We start from the raw sequence: 15,443 nt of genomic DNA, 5'->3' as shown, positions 1-15,443 counted from the left end.
TTAGTATCTTCCACACTAAGATTGTTTTCTATTTGTGCTGTATATATCTCATTTCTCCAATTGTTTTCATGTTGCCTCCCCTCCCCACCATTAGAACGTGAGCTCCTTGAGGCCAGGAACCATACCTTTCTTGGTTTCCCCAGAGCTCACCATATTAAGCATAATAAATGCTTGTTGACTAAATAACTAAAACCTTGCAGCTAGAATCTGTTCCCTACCAGCCATGATTATTCCCACTACCAGCATCTGGGAATAGTTACTAAGCCCAGAAACTGAAGAAGCTATGGAACAGGAAGGACTATATTCAAGGATGAAGGATGGGAATGAGAATATATCATTATTTTTATCAGAACTCTTACTTTCCCCAATTTCTTTAATATTTTGTGTTTTAATAGCCCCTTTTTTCAATAGTTCCATCAATCCTTATATCATGAATTGGATCAAGAAGATTGTGGCCTCAAAGTCTTGGTGATGGTGGTGGGAAGGTTGGTGAGGCACAGAATTTTCTTCAGAACAACCAAATTATTCTTTCCGGACACACAATGAGTATTTAATACTGAACTGAAACTATGGATTCTGAAGTGTTCTCCATTACTGACCTATCTCCCTTGGCACTCAATAAGGAGTTGGGGTTGGGCTGGGGAAGGACAGGGGCTTCTTGTCTCAACCATTCCCTAAACCTCCACTGAGGAAGTTGAACTACTGAAGGGCGTGGAGTAGATGACATTTGTGCCATCTTTTTCACTTCATTAGGGCTGGCTTCTTCTCTTTCTTTCAGATGTGTGACCCTAGTGAAACTCTTGAAGTAGCTCAGGCTTTTCCTGAGTTTGGTTTGGATGTTATGGTTCACCATTGTGGTAGGGTCCATCCTACCTCAGAAGACCTCAAGCTACTTGAAAGGGGTAGTATGGGGCACAATTATCCAGGCTCATTTCAGCTTCCTCCTGGGTTTCAAAGCCTAAAGAGAGAGACTGAGAGGGACCTAGTTAGCGTTGGGAGAAAGGGAAATGTTTCCCGTCAATCATGGGGAGGAACTGAAACCAGGACCACTTCCTCTTCTTATGACCTTGTTGACAGCCTTTTCATCTCTCTTCCTCTCTCCTTTCCCCAGGGGTATCTGCTCCTCTTTTACACCTTTGACCTGTCATTAGAGAAACATTTCCTCTATCCGGTTGGATTGGAACAGAGTGTATGAAGGGTGATAGAATGAAATAAGACTGTAAAGAAAGTTTGGACACAGATTGTACAGGATCTTGAATGCCAGATTATGAAATTTTTATTTTATTCTCAAGGTAATAGGGATCCACTGAATATTTTTGCAAAAAGAAATGACATGCTGAGACATTTCCTGTGTGAGGAAGATTATTTTGGCAGCTATGTGAAGGATGGATTGGCAAGGAGGAGAAAATAGGCAGAGTCTATTTGAAAGAGGCTTTAAAAATGTCAAAGCCAGAGATAATAAGTTGCTCTAATGGTGGTAGGGAGAATGGTAATTCATGAGAAATATGATTGAAGAAGACTTGATAGCACTTAGATAGCTAATTGAATGTGGGAGGTGAAATAGAGAAATCAAAGATGGCTCTGAGGTTTCAAGCCTGAACAACTAGGATGATGGTGGTGCTGTCAACAAAAATAGGAAAGGGGAAGTTTGTGCAAGTGCAGGTTTTGAGGAAGCTGATGAATTCAGCTTTGGATGAATTGAGTTTGAAATGTCAACAGGACATATCAGACAGTTAGAAATGTGAGACTAGAGCATTGGATTGGGATTTCAGGGTAGATATATACATCCGGGAATCATTTCCATAGATAAATAATTGAAATCATGAAAATGCATATTATGGAAAGAAAGAATAGAGAAAAGGTTAGTAATTCTGGCATTCCCTGGATTCCTTACTCTTGCTTAACCCACGTATTTGATCATTTGCCAAATCTTGCAGTTTCCACCTTTACAATATCTCTCACCTCCAACTAACTCCTATTCTTAGCACAAAGTTACTGCCGTAGTTCAGACTCTTATTATCTCTTGCCTAGATTAGTACAATGGCCACCTAACTGGGTTTGTTTCCATGAGTCTCTACTCCAATTCCTTCTCTACACTGTTGCCAAAGTAATTTTCCTCAAGTGTAACTCTATGTGACTTTCTTTACTCAATCAAGTTTGGTAGTTCTCTATTGTCTCTAGAAAAAATAAATTCCTCTGTTTAGTTTTAAAATTTCTTCCTGATTTTATCCTCCCCCTCATGTCCCCCTCTCCTCTCTTCCCATTCCCTCCAGTTTCCCTGTTGAATTAAAAGTATTTTTACACCAGTCTGTGTCAGTGTATATATATATATTCTCACTCCTTTGTATAACTTCTATTTGTGTAGCCCAAGTATATGAGGTTATTCTCCATTCTCTACCCCAATATTTCTTAATATATTCCTTTTCCTCTCCTGTTCCTTTCTTCTTTTAAGATAATCAGAAAATAACAAAACCACTCCCAGACTCTCTATCTTATTTAAGCCCCTCTATGATCCCTGCTGGTAATGAAGAAACACTTATGTCACCTCCTCCTATTAGAATATAAATACTTCATCTGTGTTTAGTCCTTTTCAGTTCCCTTCTGAATTTATCACTTCGTGTTACTTTTAACTCCTGTTGCTTGTGTTTAAGATTTTCTACTCATCTTTAGAATTTTAATCATGAATCCTTGGAAGCCCTCTATTTCATTAGTAGTCCTTTTTAAAATCCTATAGGATTATACTAAGTTTTGCTGGGAGATGCTTGATCTTATATAAGCCTGTAACTTTTTTGCCTTTTGGAATACCATATTTTGAGCTCTTTACTTTTTGCCAAATTTTTGACTCCTCTCTCTTTCAGCCTCCACATCTGATCAGCTACCCAAGTCCTATCAATTTGTCCTCTGTCACATTTCTCATAAATCTTCACTCTCACATCACCAGTATATTACTTACTACTCTGGTTTTGACATTTCTAATAGTCTTTTTCTGATCTAGAGTATGATTGCTGTCTTCCTCATCTGAACTTTGAAAGCTTCTGACCCTAATTTGGATGTTTGGGTAGCATGCCTGAAGGCTTGCCTCTGGTTAGAACCCTAGTAGGCTGCTGTAGAGCCTAACCCTTGTTAGTTAGTTGGAAGTCTCTGGAGCTTCAGAGTTAGTAAAACTACAAGTTTCTCCTTAGTCTGAGCTCCCTGCCCTGGTCACTCAGTTGCATGCTCATGCTTTAGACTAGGCTGGGGGCTAAATCTGAGACCCTGTTCCATCAATTGAACCACATAGTTGTTGCTTCCATACCCAGTACATAGCCTTTAGGCCTTCAACTGCTCCTAGTCATGATAAATAAACTCCTGTGGGCTCAGATCCCCTTCTCAGTCTACATGGCATCTCTGTCAAAGCAATGGAACTGCCAATTGACTCCTCCTCCTCCTACCTACACTTCACAGTGCCAGGCCTCTTACTGCATCCATGACTACTTCTTATCCCAATATAGAGCTGAATGCCCGAATTCAGTTCCTACTCTTAGAGTTTCCACTTGTTGCCTTATTATGCCCAGTTCCTGCTGTTTATAAAATCATTTAAACACATTTGCTTCATTTCTTCCAGGAATTCTATTTGACTTTGTCTTCAGGTTGTGTTTTTGTTCAAATCCTGACTTCAAAATGTATCTTCTGGGTTTGTGTGGTCCTATAGATTGTTTCTTTGGGCTCTTCTGGATTGGGAAAATGACTTTTGTTTTCTCCTTGAAGTTCCCAATCACCACATCATCTGGTACTCCTTCTAGGTCTTTGTGGAGTAGCTGTGGGAAAGAGCTGGGTTGTACTTATTCCAACTCCATTGTCCTTGCTGTTTTAGCTCTGTTTATCTTTTAAAGCTCTATTATACCCTGGTTGTATTCAATTTTTTTTAGCCTCAATAGACATGATTCTCTTTTCCATACTCTGCACTCCAGTCAAACTGCCCTTCTCTTTGTTCCTCCTACAGGACACTCCATTTCCTAACTTCCTGCCTTTGAACTGGTTATACCCATTCCTGAAATGCACTCCCTCAGAGTCCCTATCGTGCTTTAAGATGCAATTCAATTAGGATTTTGGACTAGAATATCTCTAAGGTCCCTTCTAGGTCCAAAAATTCTATGATTTCGTGGATCAAGGGCACAAATAAGTTAACCTAATGTATTCAAAATATTTTGAAAATCTTAAAAGTATTAAATGTCATTTATATTTTAATATTAATTATTAACTAAATAGATCAACATATTATTAAATGTGGATATTATTAATATATTCCTTATTGAATAATATTATTAATATAGTGTTTATTAATAATATGTTATCATCACTGATTATCATTATTTGTTTATTATATTATCCATGGTAAGGCAAAAGGCTACCTTATTCGTTGAGACCAGAGGACAAGAGAAGTTGCCTAAGGAAATAAGTTTTGAACCATGGAGGAAATGAAAGGAGAGAGCTCACTAGTATAGCCTCTCAGTGAGAACGCATGGTCGTTTGCTGAAATAGATGGAATTTGGGGTAGATTTGGAAACTTGAGGAGAAAGGAAAAAAATTGGATCAACTATTTTGGGGAGTATGATAGGGAATTACTCAGAAATGACTAAAACGCTTTCCACATATCCAAGGAACCCAAACAGATTAGATAAAAAAAAATTGTAGATTTCTAATGGATTCTCTTGCCATGACTTCATGATTCATGATTACTTCATAGAAATGCTCAGAGATTCTGAGGTGGGAGTGTTGAAGGCAAATGGCTGGGGATAATCCGGTGTGGGAATTAGCATAATGAGAACATGGCAAGGAATAAGAGACTCAAGGGCAGGGGAATACTATATTTCAAAAAAAGACAATGATAAGAGAGAAATGAAACAAAGAATAATAGTGAATGATTTGAGAATAGGAAGGGTTCATAGGTCGAAGGTTCCTATGAAGGTGAAGAGCAAGTTTACAAGCACAGGGATGGGACTTGTGACCAGAAAAGAGAATTTTGGATTTCTGGATTTTTGAGATAGAGCAGTTCTCTGTGATGGTGAGGTCATGTGATCAGGGCAGTAGATGATGGAAGTGGAATGTAGAGGAGGTAAAAGTGGTGGAGGAAGTGGAATGTGATACTAGATATAGCCCCAAGGAGATCAAAGCCAGAAAGAAAGGCTCTGTATATACTAAAATATTCATAGCAGCACTCTGTGGTAGCAAAGGACTGGAAACAAAGAATATATCCATCAATTGGGGAATGGCTAAGCCAATTATGTCATGGAATATTACCTTATCCTTAAAAAAAAAAGTATCAAGGGCAGCTAAGTTGCTCAGTGGATAGACAGCCAGGTCTGGAGATTGGAGGTCGTGGGTTCAAATGTGGCCTCAGACACTTCCTAGCTGTGTGACCCTGGACAAGTTACTTAACCACCACCCTAAACCATCCCCCATTGCCTACACCTCACTGTTCTGCCTTAGAACAAATTCTTTTTTTTTTTTTAAACCTTATCTTCTGTCTTAGAATCAATACTGTGTATTGGTTCCAAGGTGGAAGAGTGGTAAGGGCTAGGCAATGGGGGTTAAGTGTCTTGCCCAGGGTCATACAGCTAGGAAGTGTCTGAGGCCAGATTTGAACCTAGGACTTCCTGTCTCTAGGCCTGGCTCTCAATCCACTGAGCCTCCCAACTGCCCACCTTAGAATCAATTCTAAGACAAATTCTAAGACAGAAGGTAAGAGTTTAAAAAACAACAGAGGATGAAGAATTTAGAGAAACATGGGGACACTTATATGATTTAATTATTTCCTATTTATCCTATATGTAGTTTGTTTGTATATTTTGGTTTGCTTGTTGTCTCCTCTGTTAGATCATGAACTCCTTGAGGGCACAGATTGTCTTTTGTCTTTTTTTGCAACCCAGCACACAACACAATGCCTGGCACATAATAAATGTTTGTTGAATGCCTGAAAACAAATACAGAATGAAGTAAGCAGATCAAGGAAAATATATGCACGATCACCACAACGATATAAATAGAAAGAACTACACCAACAAACTGAGCACTCTGACTATGTAATTATAATTGACAAGACTTGGCCCCAAGAAAAGATAAAAATGCATTTCTCTTTCTTCTTTCTATATAGGTGGAGACTCTATAGAACATTGCATAAGCTGTGAGATATTGCTGATGACTTGATTAGTTTTTGCTGAACTGCTTTTTAAAAATATGCTCTTTTCTATTTTTGGTTTGGTTCACTGAGTATGGGAGAGGGAGAGATAGGTTATGAAAATGAAGGTGAAGTAAAAAAACAAAAACTTTACCAAAAAATAAAAAACGGAAGCATCCGTGTTATTAGGTGGGTTATCTGCATCAATACTGACGATAACAAGAAAGACGGAAGAGAATGCGTGGAGAAGATTCTAAACCAGGTTTTCAAGTTGATGAGAAAGCTGGAGGAAGGCATTTAATAAATGTCTAGGCAATTGACGTGAGCCAGAAGGATGTTCTGGATGTGGCAAGGATGGTGACATCGTGATGCAATCTGCCTGAGTGAACCTCAAAAGAGAAGAGGGTTTTTTTGTGTGCTGGTGGCAGTGGCAGCATGGGTCTGGAAGTGGTAGTGGGTGGCAAGTAGGATACGGATGTCTGTTCTGGTAAGTCAAAGGGTGACAAATCTTAGAGAGAATGGAATGGAATGTGGTATCTTTGGGGGAAAGACAGCTTCCCCTTAATTCCAAGAAGGGAATGAGATGGAAGTCAAATGAGAGGAAGAGATGGAAGACAAAGGGAGGTTTGATTAATACTCAAACAGGGTCTTCGAAGGGCATGATGGTAGAAGTGAGCAGAAGATAAGGCCTAGGGAGGAAAAGTGCTGATACCCATAGGAAAGAGAGGATGAAGAGAATTAGCAGGAGAAAGGGAGCCTCCTTTAGTCAGGCCAGTGACTTTGAATAAAAAGGATTAGAGAAGGAAGTGGTGGGGGTATACTAGCCACAGTGAAATGGGGAATGCCAAACAAAGAGAAGTTTATAGCATAACTCAGCTCCAAGGTTCTAGAATGCTGTTAATGGGGGGTTGTCCCAGGTCCCACTAGCCAGACGTGTATATGTGCACACACACACACACACACACATATATATACGTATATATATATATATACGTATATATATATATATATCCATATATAAATATTATTCTTGATATCAGAGAGGGAATTGCGGGAGAGGGGATGAGAAGGTAACAGTCTAGTTCAGTGTCTACACCTTGGCAAATGAGAAATTGGTCAGAACTGTAGCATTTCACTCATCCCAATTCTGCGGGACAAAGGAACAAAGAGAACAATATTTTCATTATATATAATATATATACATATACACACATCATATATATATATGTTTGTATATATATTCATACCCACATGTGAATGTATGTATGTTTGCAGAATAAAATGATTCCTATCTACTGTCAAAGGGTTAGCATGTGGGCATTGGGAAGGAAAAGGAATGTTCCTTTTTAGCAAATTTACTTCCCAGTTGAGGAACCTCATTCAGGTTCAAACAACAGAGGGTCCACATGGGAGGGTCCTTGGTCCCAGGGGCTATGAACCCAGGTTCTATCTTACACACTCTTCTGCCTGAGGAGTTGGAAGACTTAAGAGCAATATTGGAGAGAGCAAAGAGTGCCTACCAAGGGATTTTCTAATAAATTGTAAATGTACATCAAAAACCACCCTAAAGTTCTGTACTAGGAACCAATTTCTTACAAAACAGGAAGTAGTGGTCTGTTGGGTTTTCACACCTAAGGGCCAGAGATAAAATATTGTTCTCTTTGCCCCACAGAATGACAGGTGAAACATTTGATTAATTTCTCATTTGCCAAGGTACAGGCATCGAACTACATGCTACCCCTCTCATGCCCTCTTCCACAACTTCTTGTGATACCAGGAATAGGATTTATTCTGTGCTGTGAAAAGAGCTATTCAGGAAGTTTCAAGAAGCTTTAGCTTTTGTTCTGATCTCTCTTCTATCAGTTTTCTGCACTTGTTTCCCCTCTGTAAAATGGAGTGGGAGGAATGTTGGATTATATCGTCTCTAAGGTTTCAGCTATCTTCATAATTTTTAAGTTCTAAGATCTCTCTAGACTTTGTGTAGTCTCAATTCTGAGGTGCCAGGCCAAAAGGGGATGGGCATCCTCATATGGATGAAGAATTGTGGGTGGTGAGGAAGTCAGACGGCCCATGGGGAAGGACTAAAATGAAGTATTGAATATTGTGATTTTCTTTCTTGCCTGGTTGTGAGTGCTATTTGGTTTAGAAAGAGACTATCCCAACTGAACGGTGGAGCTAAAGATAGTAGGAAAGGGTCAGTTTATTTATTATTTATTTAAAACCCTTACCCTCTGTCTTAGAATCAATACTGTGTATTGGTTCTAAGGCAGAAGAACAGTAAGTGCTAGGCAATGGGGTTTAAGTGACTTGCCCAGGGTCACACAGGTAGAAAGTGTCTGAGGTCAGATTTGAGCCCAAGACCTCCTGTCTCTAGGCCTGGCTCTTAATCTACCCAGCTGCCCCTGGAAAGAGTCAATTTAGAGAGTGATGCCCTCTAATACAATTGATTCAGACTGGTTCCATCAGCCTCTTTAGCCAGAAAAGGAATAGACAGGAAAAAAAACCTATAGTGATTGATGAATATGTATGAGTGCAGTCCTTAAGTTCAACCCAAGTATTTAATTTTATCTGAAATACTGAAGACTGGAACATTTGTAAGAGATATCATTTTTCTTTACCTAAGAGTGTAAAACTGCATAGCCACTAAAGTATGTGGGCCACTTAGGGGCTGTGTTATTATTGCTTTCTGGAAAGCCATCCTTCTAGAAGCAGTTACATGTACAATCAATCAATAATAATTTATTAAGTGCCTCTCCAGAACAGAAAGAGACAGGGACTCAGTGGATGACAGTGAAGAGTATATAAGCATCTTCTACTTTCCTTGTACAAGTATGTCCTCTTTGGGAAATATTCAGCACATCTCATTAATAGCTTTAGGGTTTTTCTTTTTCAAAATAAGTTTTTATTATTGTCTTTTGTTTTACATCAACTAGCCCCCCTCCCCTTTTCCTCCTTCTCTTTCCTTCCAGAGAGCCATCTAGTCTAACAAAGCAAAACTGATACAATGAAATTTGAAAGTATATTTAGTGCTTCTCACTAGCCAACCTCTCACTTATAAAGAAGTTGTATTAGGGGATAGTTAAGTGGCTCTGTGGATAGAAAGCCAGATCTAGAGATGGGAGGCCCTGGGTTCAATTCTGGCCTCAGGTACTTCCTAGCTATGTGACCCTGGGCAAGTCACTTAACCCCCATTGCCAAGCCTCTCCTGCCCTTCTGCTTTGGAACCAATATACAGTATTAATTCTAAGACAGAAGGTAAGGGTTTACAAAAAAAAAAAGGATATGGGGCCCTACTTGGAGGACATTTACCTACTCCATTGCTCCCCTTAAAGTCAGAGTCAGGCAAATCACCACACTGCCCTCTCTCCCTGTCCTCACAAATACTTGAAGAGGGCCCTGGGTTAGATAGTAGGGTAGGAACTCTTTCTTGAAGAAAAAACCATAGGCTCAGGCAGCACCTTGGTGCAGGGTGGCCAGAAGGCTCGGAGGGACTTGTCCAGTAAGACTGAGGTCTAGATGACATCCTCCCACCCACAGACATGGCTTTTGCAAACATCAATAGAGATCCTTTTGGTTTCCCTTTGAGGCTAGAGCCACAGAAGGGAAACTCCAAGGCTAGGCATTCTAACTCTGGCTCCGTGATCTCCTGCAGGTGGCTTGTGGCTTCTGACTCTGTTTCCTTTCCCTGTACTCAGGATTGCAGTAATTTGGGAAATAAGTTATAAGCCATGCTAATGACTTCTGAATCTCTCTCGCCTTAACTCCTGTCCCAAAGAGAGGGGCATGATGGATAGAGTGTTGGATCAGGAAAACCGGAGTTCAAATCTCCCCTTAGGTACTTTTTACCTGTCACTTAACCTCTGTTTGTCTCAGTTTCCTGAACTGTAAAGCAAAGATAATAATAGCCCCCTTCTCCTAGGGTTGTTGTAAGGATAAAATCAGATCATATTTGTAAAGCATTTAGTATAATGCCTGGCACATAGTAGGAGGTGCTGTGTTGTTATTGTTTAGCTGTTTTCAGTTGTGTCTGATTATTCATGACTTCATTTGGAGTTTTCTTGGCAAGATACTGGAGTTGGTTTCCCATTTTCTTCTCCATCTCTTTTTTTTTTTTTTTAGAGTTTTTTTTTTTTAACCCTTGTACTTCGGTGTATTGTCTCATAGGTGGAAGATTGGTAAGGGTGGGCAATGGGGGTCAAGTGACTTGCCCAGGGTCACACAGCTGGGAAGAGTCTGAGGCCAGATTTGAACCTAGGACCTCCTGTCTCTAGGCCTGACTCTCACTCCACTGAGCTACCCAGCTGCCCCCTCCATCTCTTTTTTATAGATGAGGAACTGAGGCAAACAGGGTTAAATGATTTGCCCAGGGTCACACCTCTAGTAAACTCTTGAGACTAGTTTTGAACTCAAGAAGATGAGTCTTTTGGACTCCAGGCTGGGCACTCTATCCACTGGACCCCCTAGCTCCCTTAGGTGCTATATAAATACTTGCTATTATTATTATTCATATTTCCTTGGGACATTTCCATTTGAGTGTAATGACGTTATCTTAATCTCAGAATATCTAAAATTAAATTAATCCATTGTACCTCAAACTGACTCCATTCCCCAATTTCTGGTTTGGTGGTAAAATGGCAGTATCATTGCTCCCATCCTATAGGCATGAAATACAGAGATTAAGTGACTTGCCCAACGTCACACAGCTAAGAAGTATGTGAGGCTGAATTTGAATTCAGGTCTTCCTGACTCCCAATCCAGTGCTCCTAACTACTGAGTCATAGCTGCCTTTGCACAACATTAAAAGGGGATTAGCAAAGGTTTCTTGTAGAAGGTGGGATTTTAGCTGATGCTTGAAGGAAGCCAGGAGGTAGAAACAAGGAAGGTGAGCATTGAAGGCATGAGGGACATCCAGTGGAAATATACAGTCAGAAGATGGAATGTCTTGTGTAAGGAATAGCCAGGAGGCCAGTATCACTAGATCTCAGATTAAAACAGGGCTAGCAAGGCATAAGAAGGCTAGAAACATGGGGAGGGGCTAGGTTATAAAAGGCTTTAAAAAAACCAAGCAGAGAATTTTATTTTATTTTATTTTATTTTTAAACCTTTGTCTTCTGTCTTAGAAGCAATACTGTGTATCAGTTCCAAGGCAGAAGAGCAATGGTGGTTAAGTGACTTGTTCAGGGTCATACAGTTAGGAAGTATCTGAGGCCAGATTGAACCCAGGAGCTCCCATCTCTTAATGGCTCTCAATTCACTGAGCCACCTAGCTGCCTCCACAAGCAGAGAATTTTATATTTGATCCTGGAGGTAATAAGGAGCCACTGGAGTTGACTGAATGAAGAGAGGGTGACATGCTCAGACAAAATTAGTTAATGGCACAGCTAGGAGTAGAATGCAGGGTCCCCTGCTGCCCTTTGTTTCTACTGTACTTTCCTGCTTCCCTTTTCTCTGATTTATTGGCTCTATGTCTTCCCTTTGCCCCCTAAATCTTATTAGTCTTAAAAAGTCTTCCTCCAAAATATCTCCTAAAACCATCCCTTCCTCCTCATTTCCACAGCCACTACCCTAGTTCAGTTCAGTCCCCAATAGGACTTTGGGAATCCCTCTAAACTGGTTTCTCCACCTCCAGCATTCTCCTTTCACTAATCCATCCCGAGTACTACTTCCTGACTTCTACAGGTCTTTCTAAGCACATCCCTGATCCTCTCATTCCCTCACTTAAAGATCTTCAATGGCTCCTCTTTACCTTCTTGGGGGAGCAAGAAGGTTTTAATAAGGAGCTGCCTATTAAATACATGTGTGTGTGAGAGTCGGGCAAATAATAAAAATGTGGGCCTATTTCAAAATGTGAATTTGATTAAAAAGAAACCCTGAAACCCTTCAGCGCTCCAGGAAGTACATGAGTCAGGCCTCCCATTGTGGCAGATTGAAGGTTAAGGCTTGATATTATCAATACTAACCATTTGATAGTGTCTCACATAGCTACCATGATGTTCAAAACAACAGTCCCCAGGAGTCTTGGTCTAGCCTATGGCCTCTCTGCTTAGAGGCTTAGTAAAAGGAAAAAGGGATATTTTCACACCTGGAAATTCATATCTGTTCCTAGAAAAAAGGCTCAGTGAATGTCCAACCCAACCCTTCTTGGGAAGGGGCTGGTGGATCATGGTACTGATAGGCATGGGTAAGGTCATGTGCTTCTCTCTGAGCAGTCTTCACCTACACACACACACACACACACACACACACACACACACACACACACACACACACNAGTCTTCACACACACACACACACACACACACACACACACACACACACACACACACACGTGTGTGTGTGTGTGTGTGTGTGTGTGTGTGGAGGTGAAGACAGTCTTGGTCAAATCCATCTGTTGCTCAATTGGGAAACTGTAGAGTTCTGCAGAATTTCCTCTTTGGCTGGGGTTGGCTCAGTTCCTTTCTCTCCTTACGCAAAGGAAGTTCCCTTCACTAACAGAATCATCATAGAATCATCAGTTTTTCAGTGTGAGAAAGCCCAACTAACTCAAGACAAAGCTGACCTGGGTAGACGAAGGACCTTCAGAGTGAGGCCTCAAAAAGCATCCGGAGACTGCTGCCTTCCCTAGACCCTGGCTTTCTGGAAATGTTCCCTTTAACTCCTTCCTCCCATATGTCCTCTGAGAGATAAATAGGGAAAACTGGAGCCTGTCTTTTGATTTAAACTTGTTTTCTATTGGGATCTTATGTGTGATCTATGTAGGAGCCTATTTCTATCGATGCAGATCAACTCATAGAACACAGATTATAGAATCAAAAATAGGAGACTTCTCTTTGTTGTTCAGTCATTTCAGTCATGTCTGACTCTTCATGATCCTTTTGGGGTTTTCTTGGCAAAGATTCTGACTTAGTTTGCTGTTTCCTTCTCTAGCTTATTTTAAAAATGAGGAAGTGAAGGCAAACAGGGTTAAGTGACTTTCCCAGGATCGCTCAGCTAGTAACTGTCTGAGGCCAGCTTTGAATTCAGGAAGAAGGGTCTTCCCGACTCCAGGCCTGGAGTTCTATCCACTGTGCCACCTTGCTCAATTTAAAATATCATGGAATATGAATAATATAGAAATATGTTTTGAACACTGATACATGTATAACCCAGTGGAATTGCTTGTTGGCTTTGGGAGGGGGGAGGAGAGAGCAAAGGAGGGAGGGATTATGAATCATGTAACCATGGAAAAATATTCTAAACAAAAATTAAAAATATATATATCACGGAATCCAGTAGAATTATAACTTGGAAGTTTTCACCTGGGGCAAAAACTTTGAGGCAGCATAGAGAACAGTTAAATTATAAGTGCATACTACAAGGAGAGAGAATAGTCCTGCAAGGAATTGGGGAAGAGGCCAGCCCTGGTCAGGGATCCCTTGGTAAAGGGGTCAGCAAAGGACCACAAGGTGAAGTACTGTGGGGAGGAAGCTTGTCTTTCTCAGTGTCAGTGTTCTGGGGCAAAATCCGGTTTGTTCTAACCTAGTTATATCTCTGGAGTCCAATACCCTCACTTTACCCATCAAGAAATTTGGAGTAATTACATTTTCTCTTCTCCATTTTAAGCCATCTCAGATCCTTGACCTTCAATCCTCTTATTCTCTTGTTCCTCCATTTGACTTGACTATTTCTGACATGGCACCCCCAAGTCTCCTGTTTGAAACTTTGACATTATATTTGAATCTTTTTTTGCCTTCTACTTCTCATTCTCAATAATGTAGATAGATATTTCATATCTATCCTCTCTATATCAGTCTGTCTAGCCAACAGAGAGTTAGGCTCTCATGAGCACTTACTTGGACTTTTGAAACAACCTCCCAAAAGACATTCTTCTACAATTTCCCTGCTTCAATCCATCCTTTGCCCTGCCGTCTACGTCTACCCTCTTTTATCTCATGAATGAGCCGGCCCATGTCAGTCCTTGATTCCAAACCCTTCAATGGCTCTATTGCCTTCTGGGTAAAGCCTGAATTCCTGGTCCAAGCAGTCAAGGCTCTCCATAATTTGTTACCAGCTTACTTTTCTCATACCCTTCCCTGTCATGTAATTTCCTTCTTTTAAAGAGGGGAGGGGGAACCTATAATTGTGATTTAATCACTGTAGGAAATGCCTGGTGTGGAAACTTCCCTGCTGATGCAGACGACAACTTGTACAACTTGTAGCCTAGGCACCCTAAGAGATTCAGTAGTTACTCCTTAGTCACAGAGATAATATTGTCAACCAATTAATCAATCAGCAAATATTATGTAAATGCTTCTATTATATAATAAACATTTTATAAGTGCTTCTAAATTATATAATAAGTATTATAGGTATATATTATCTGTAAGTGCTTACTAAGTCTTTGGCATTGTGCTCAGCACTGTGGATATAAAAACAAAAATCAAATAGCCCCTGCCCTCAAGAGATTGACTTTCTATGACCAGAGGCACTACTTAAACCTGGGTCTTCCTAACTCTAAGGTGGGTCCTTTATCCATTATACTTTGATGCCTTTCTCAGATATACTGCTATTGTTATTCAGTTGTTTCAGTCATATCTGATTCTTTGTGACCCTATTTGGGATTTTCTAGGCAAAGATGCTAGAAGGATTTGCCAATATCTTCTCCAAGGATGAAGAATGAAGGAACTGAGGCAAACAAGAATGAGTGACTTGCCCAGGGACACATAGCTAGCATCTGTGGATGAGTTTGCACTCAGGTCTTTAGGACTTCAGATTTAGTCCTCTGTCTACTGTGTAACCTAGTTGTCCCCCACCACCCTTGAGGTAAGCTCTATTATTATCCTTTTGCAGATGAGGAAACTGAATCTCAGCTTAAGTGACTTGCCTATAGTCGCACACAAGTATGTAGGATTCCAAAGAGATAATACAAAAGAGTTGTACAAAAATATTCATAGCTGCACTCTTTGTGGTGGAAAAAAATTAGAAAATGAAGGGGTATCTCACAATTGGGGAATGACTGAATAAATTGTGGTATATGATGGTGATGGAATACTATTGTGCTGTAAGGAATGACGAACTGCAGAATTTCTATATGAACTGTGTGAAGATGGGATTAACTCTCCCCTGCCCACTTTTAGATTTAATCACCAGAGGTGTATATACCTCTACATTTCTAAAGTGAGGGGAGGTCTGCAACCCACATGCTAAACTGTGTGACAACTCAGAAACAACTGACTGTCCCCTGGGCAGTCCTAAGAGAATTCTAAAACTGTGATTGGTTCACATAAAGTGGAAGGAAGGCACAGGA

This window comes from Gracilinanus agilis, chromosome 3 (genome assembly GCF_016433145.1).
Source record: "Gracilinanus agilis isolate LMUSP501 chromosome 3, AgileGrace, whole genome shotgun sequence".
Taxonomy (NCBI): domain Eukaryota; kingdom Metazoa; phylum Chordata; class Mammalia; order Didelphimorphia; family Didelphidae; genus Gracilinanus; species Gracilinanus agilis.
The sequence above is the reverse complement of the archived record's forward strand: the minus strand, read 5'-3'. Positions refer to the sequence as shown.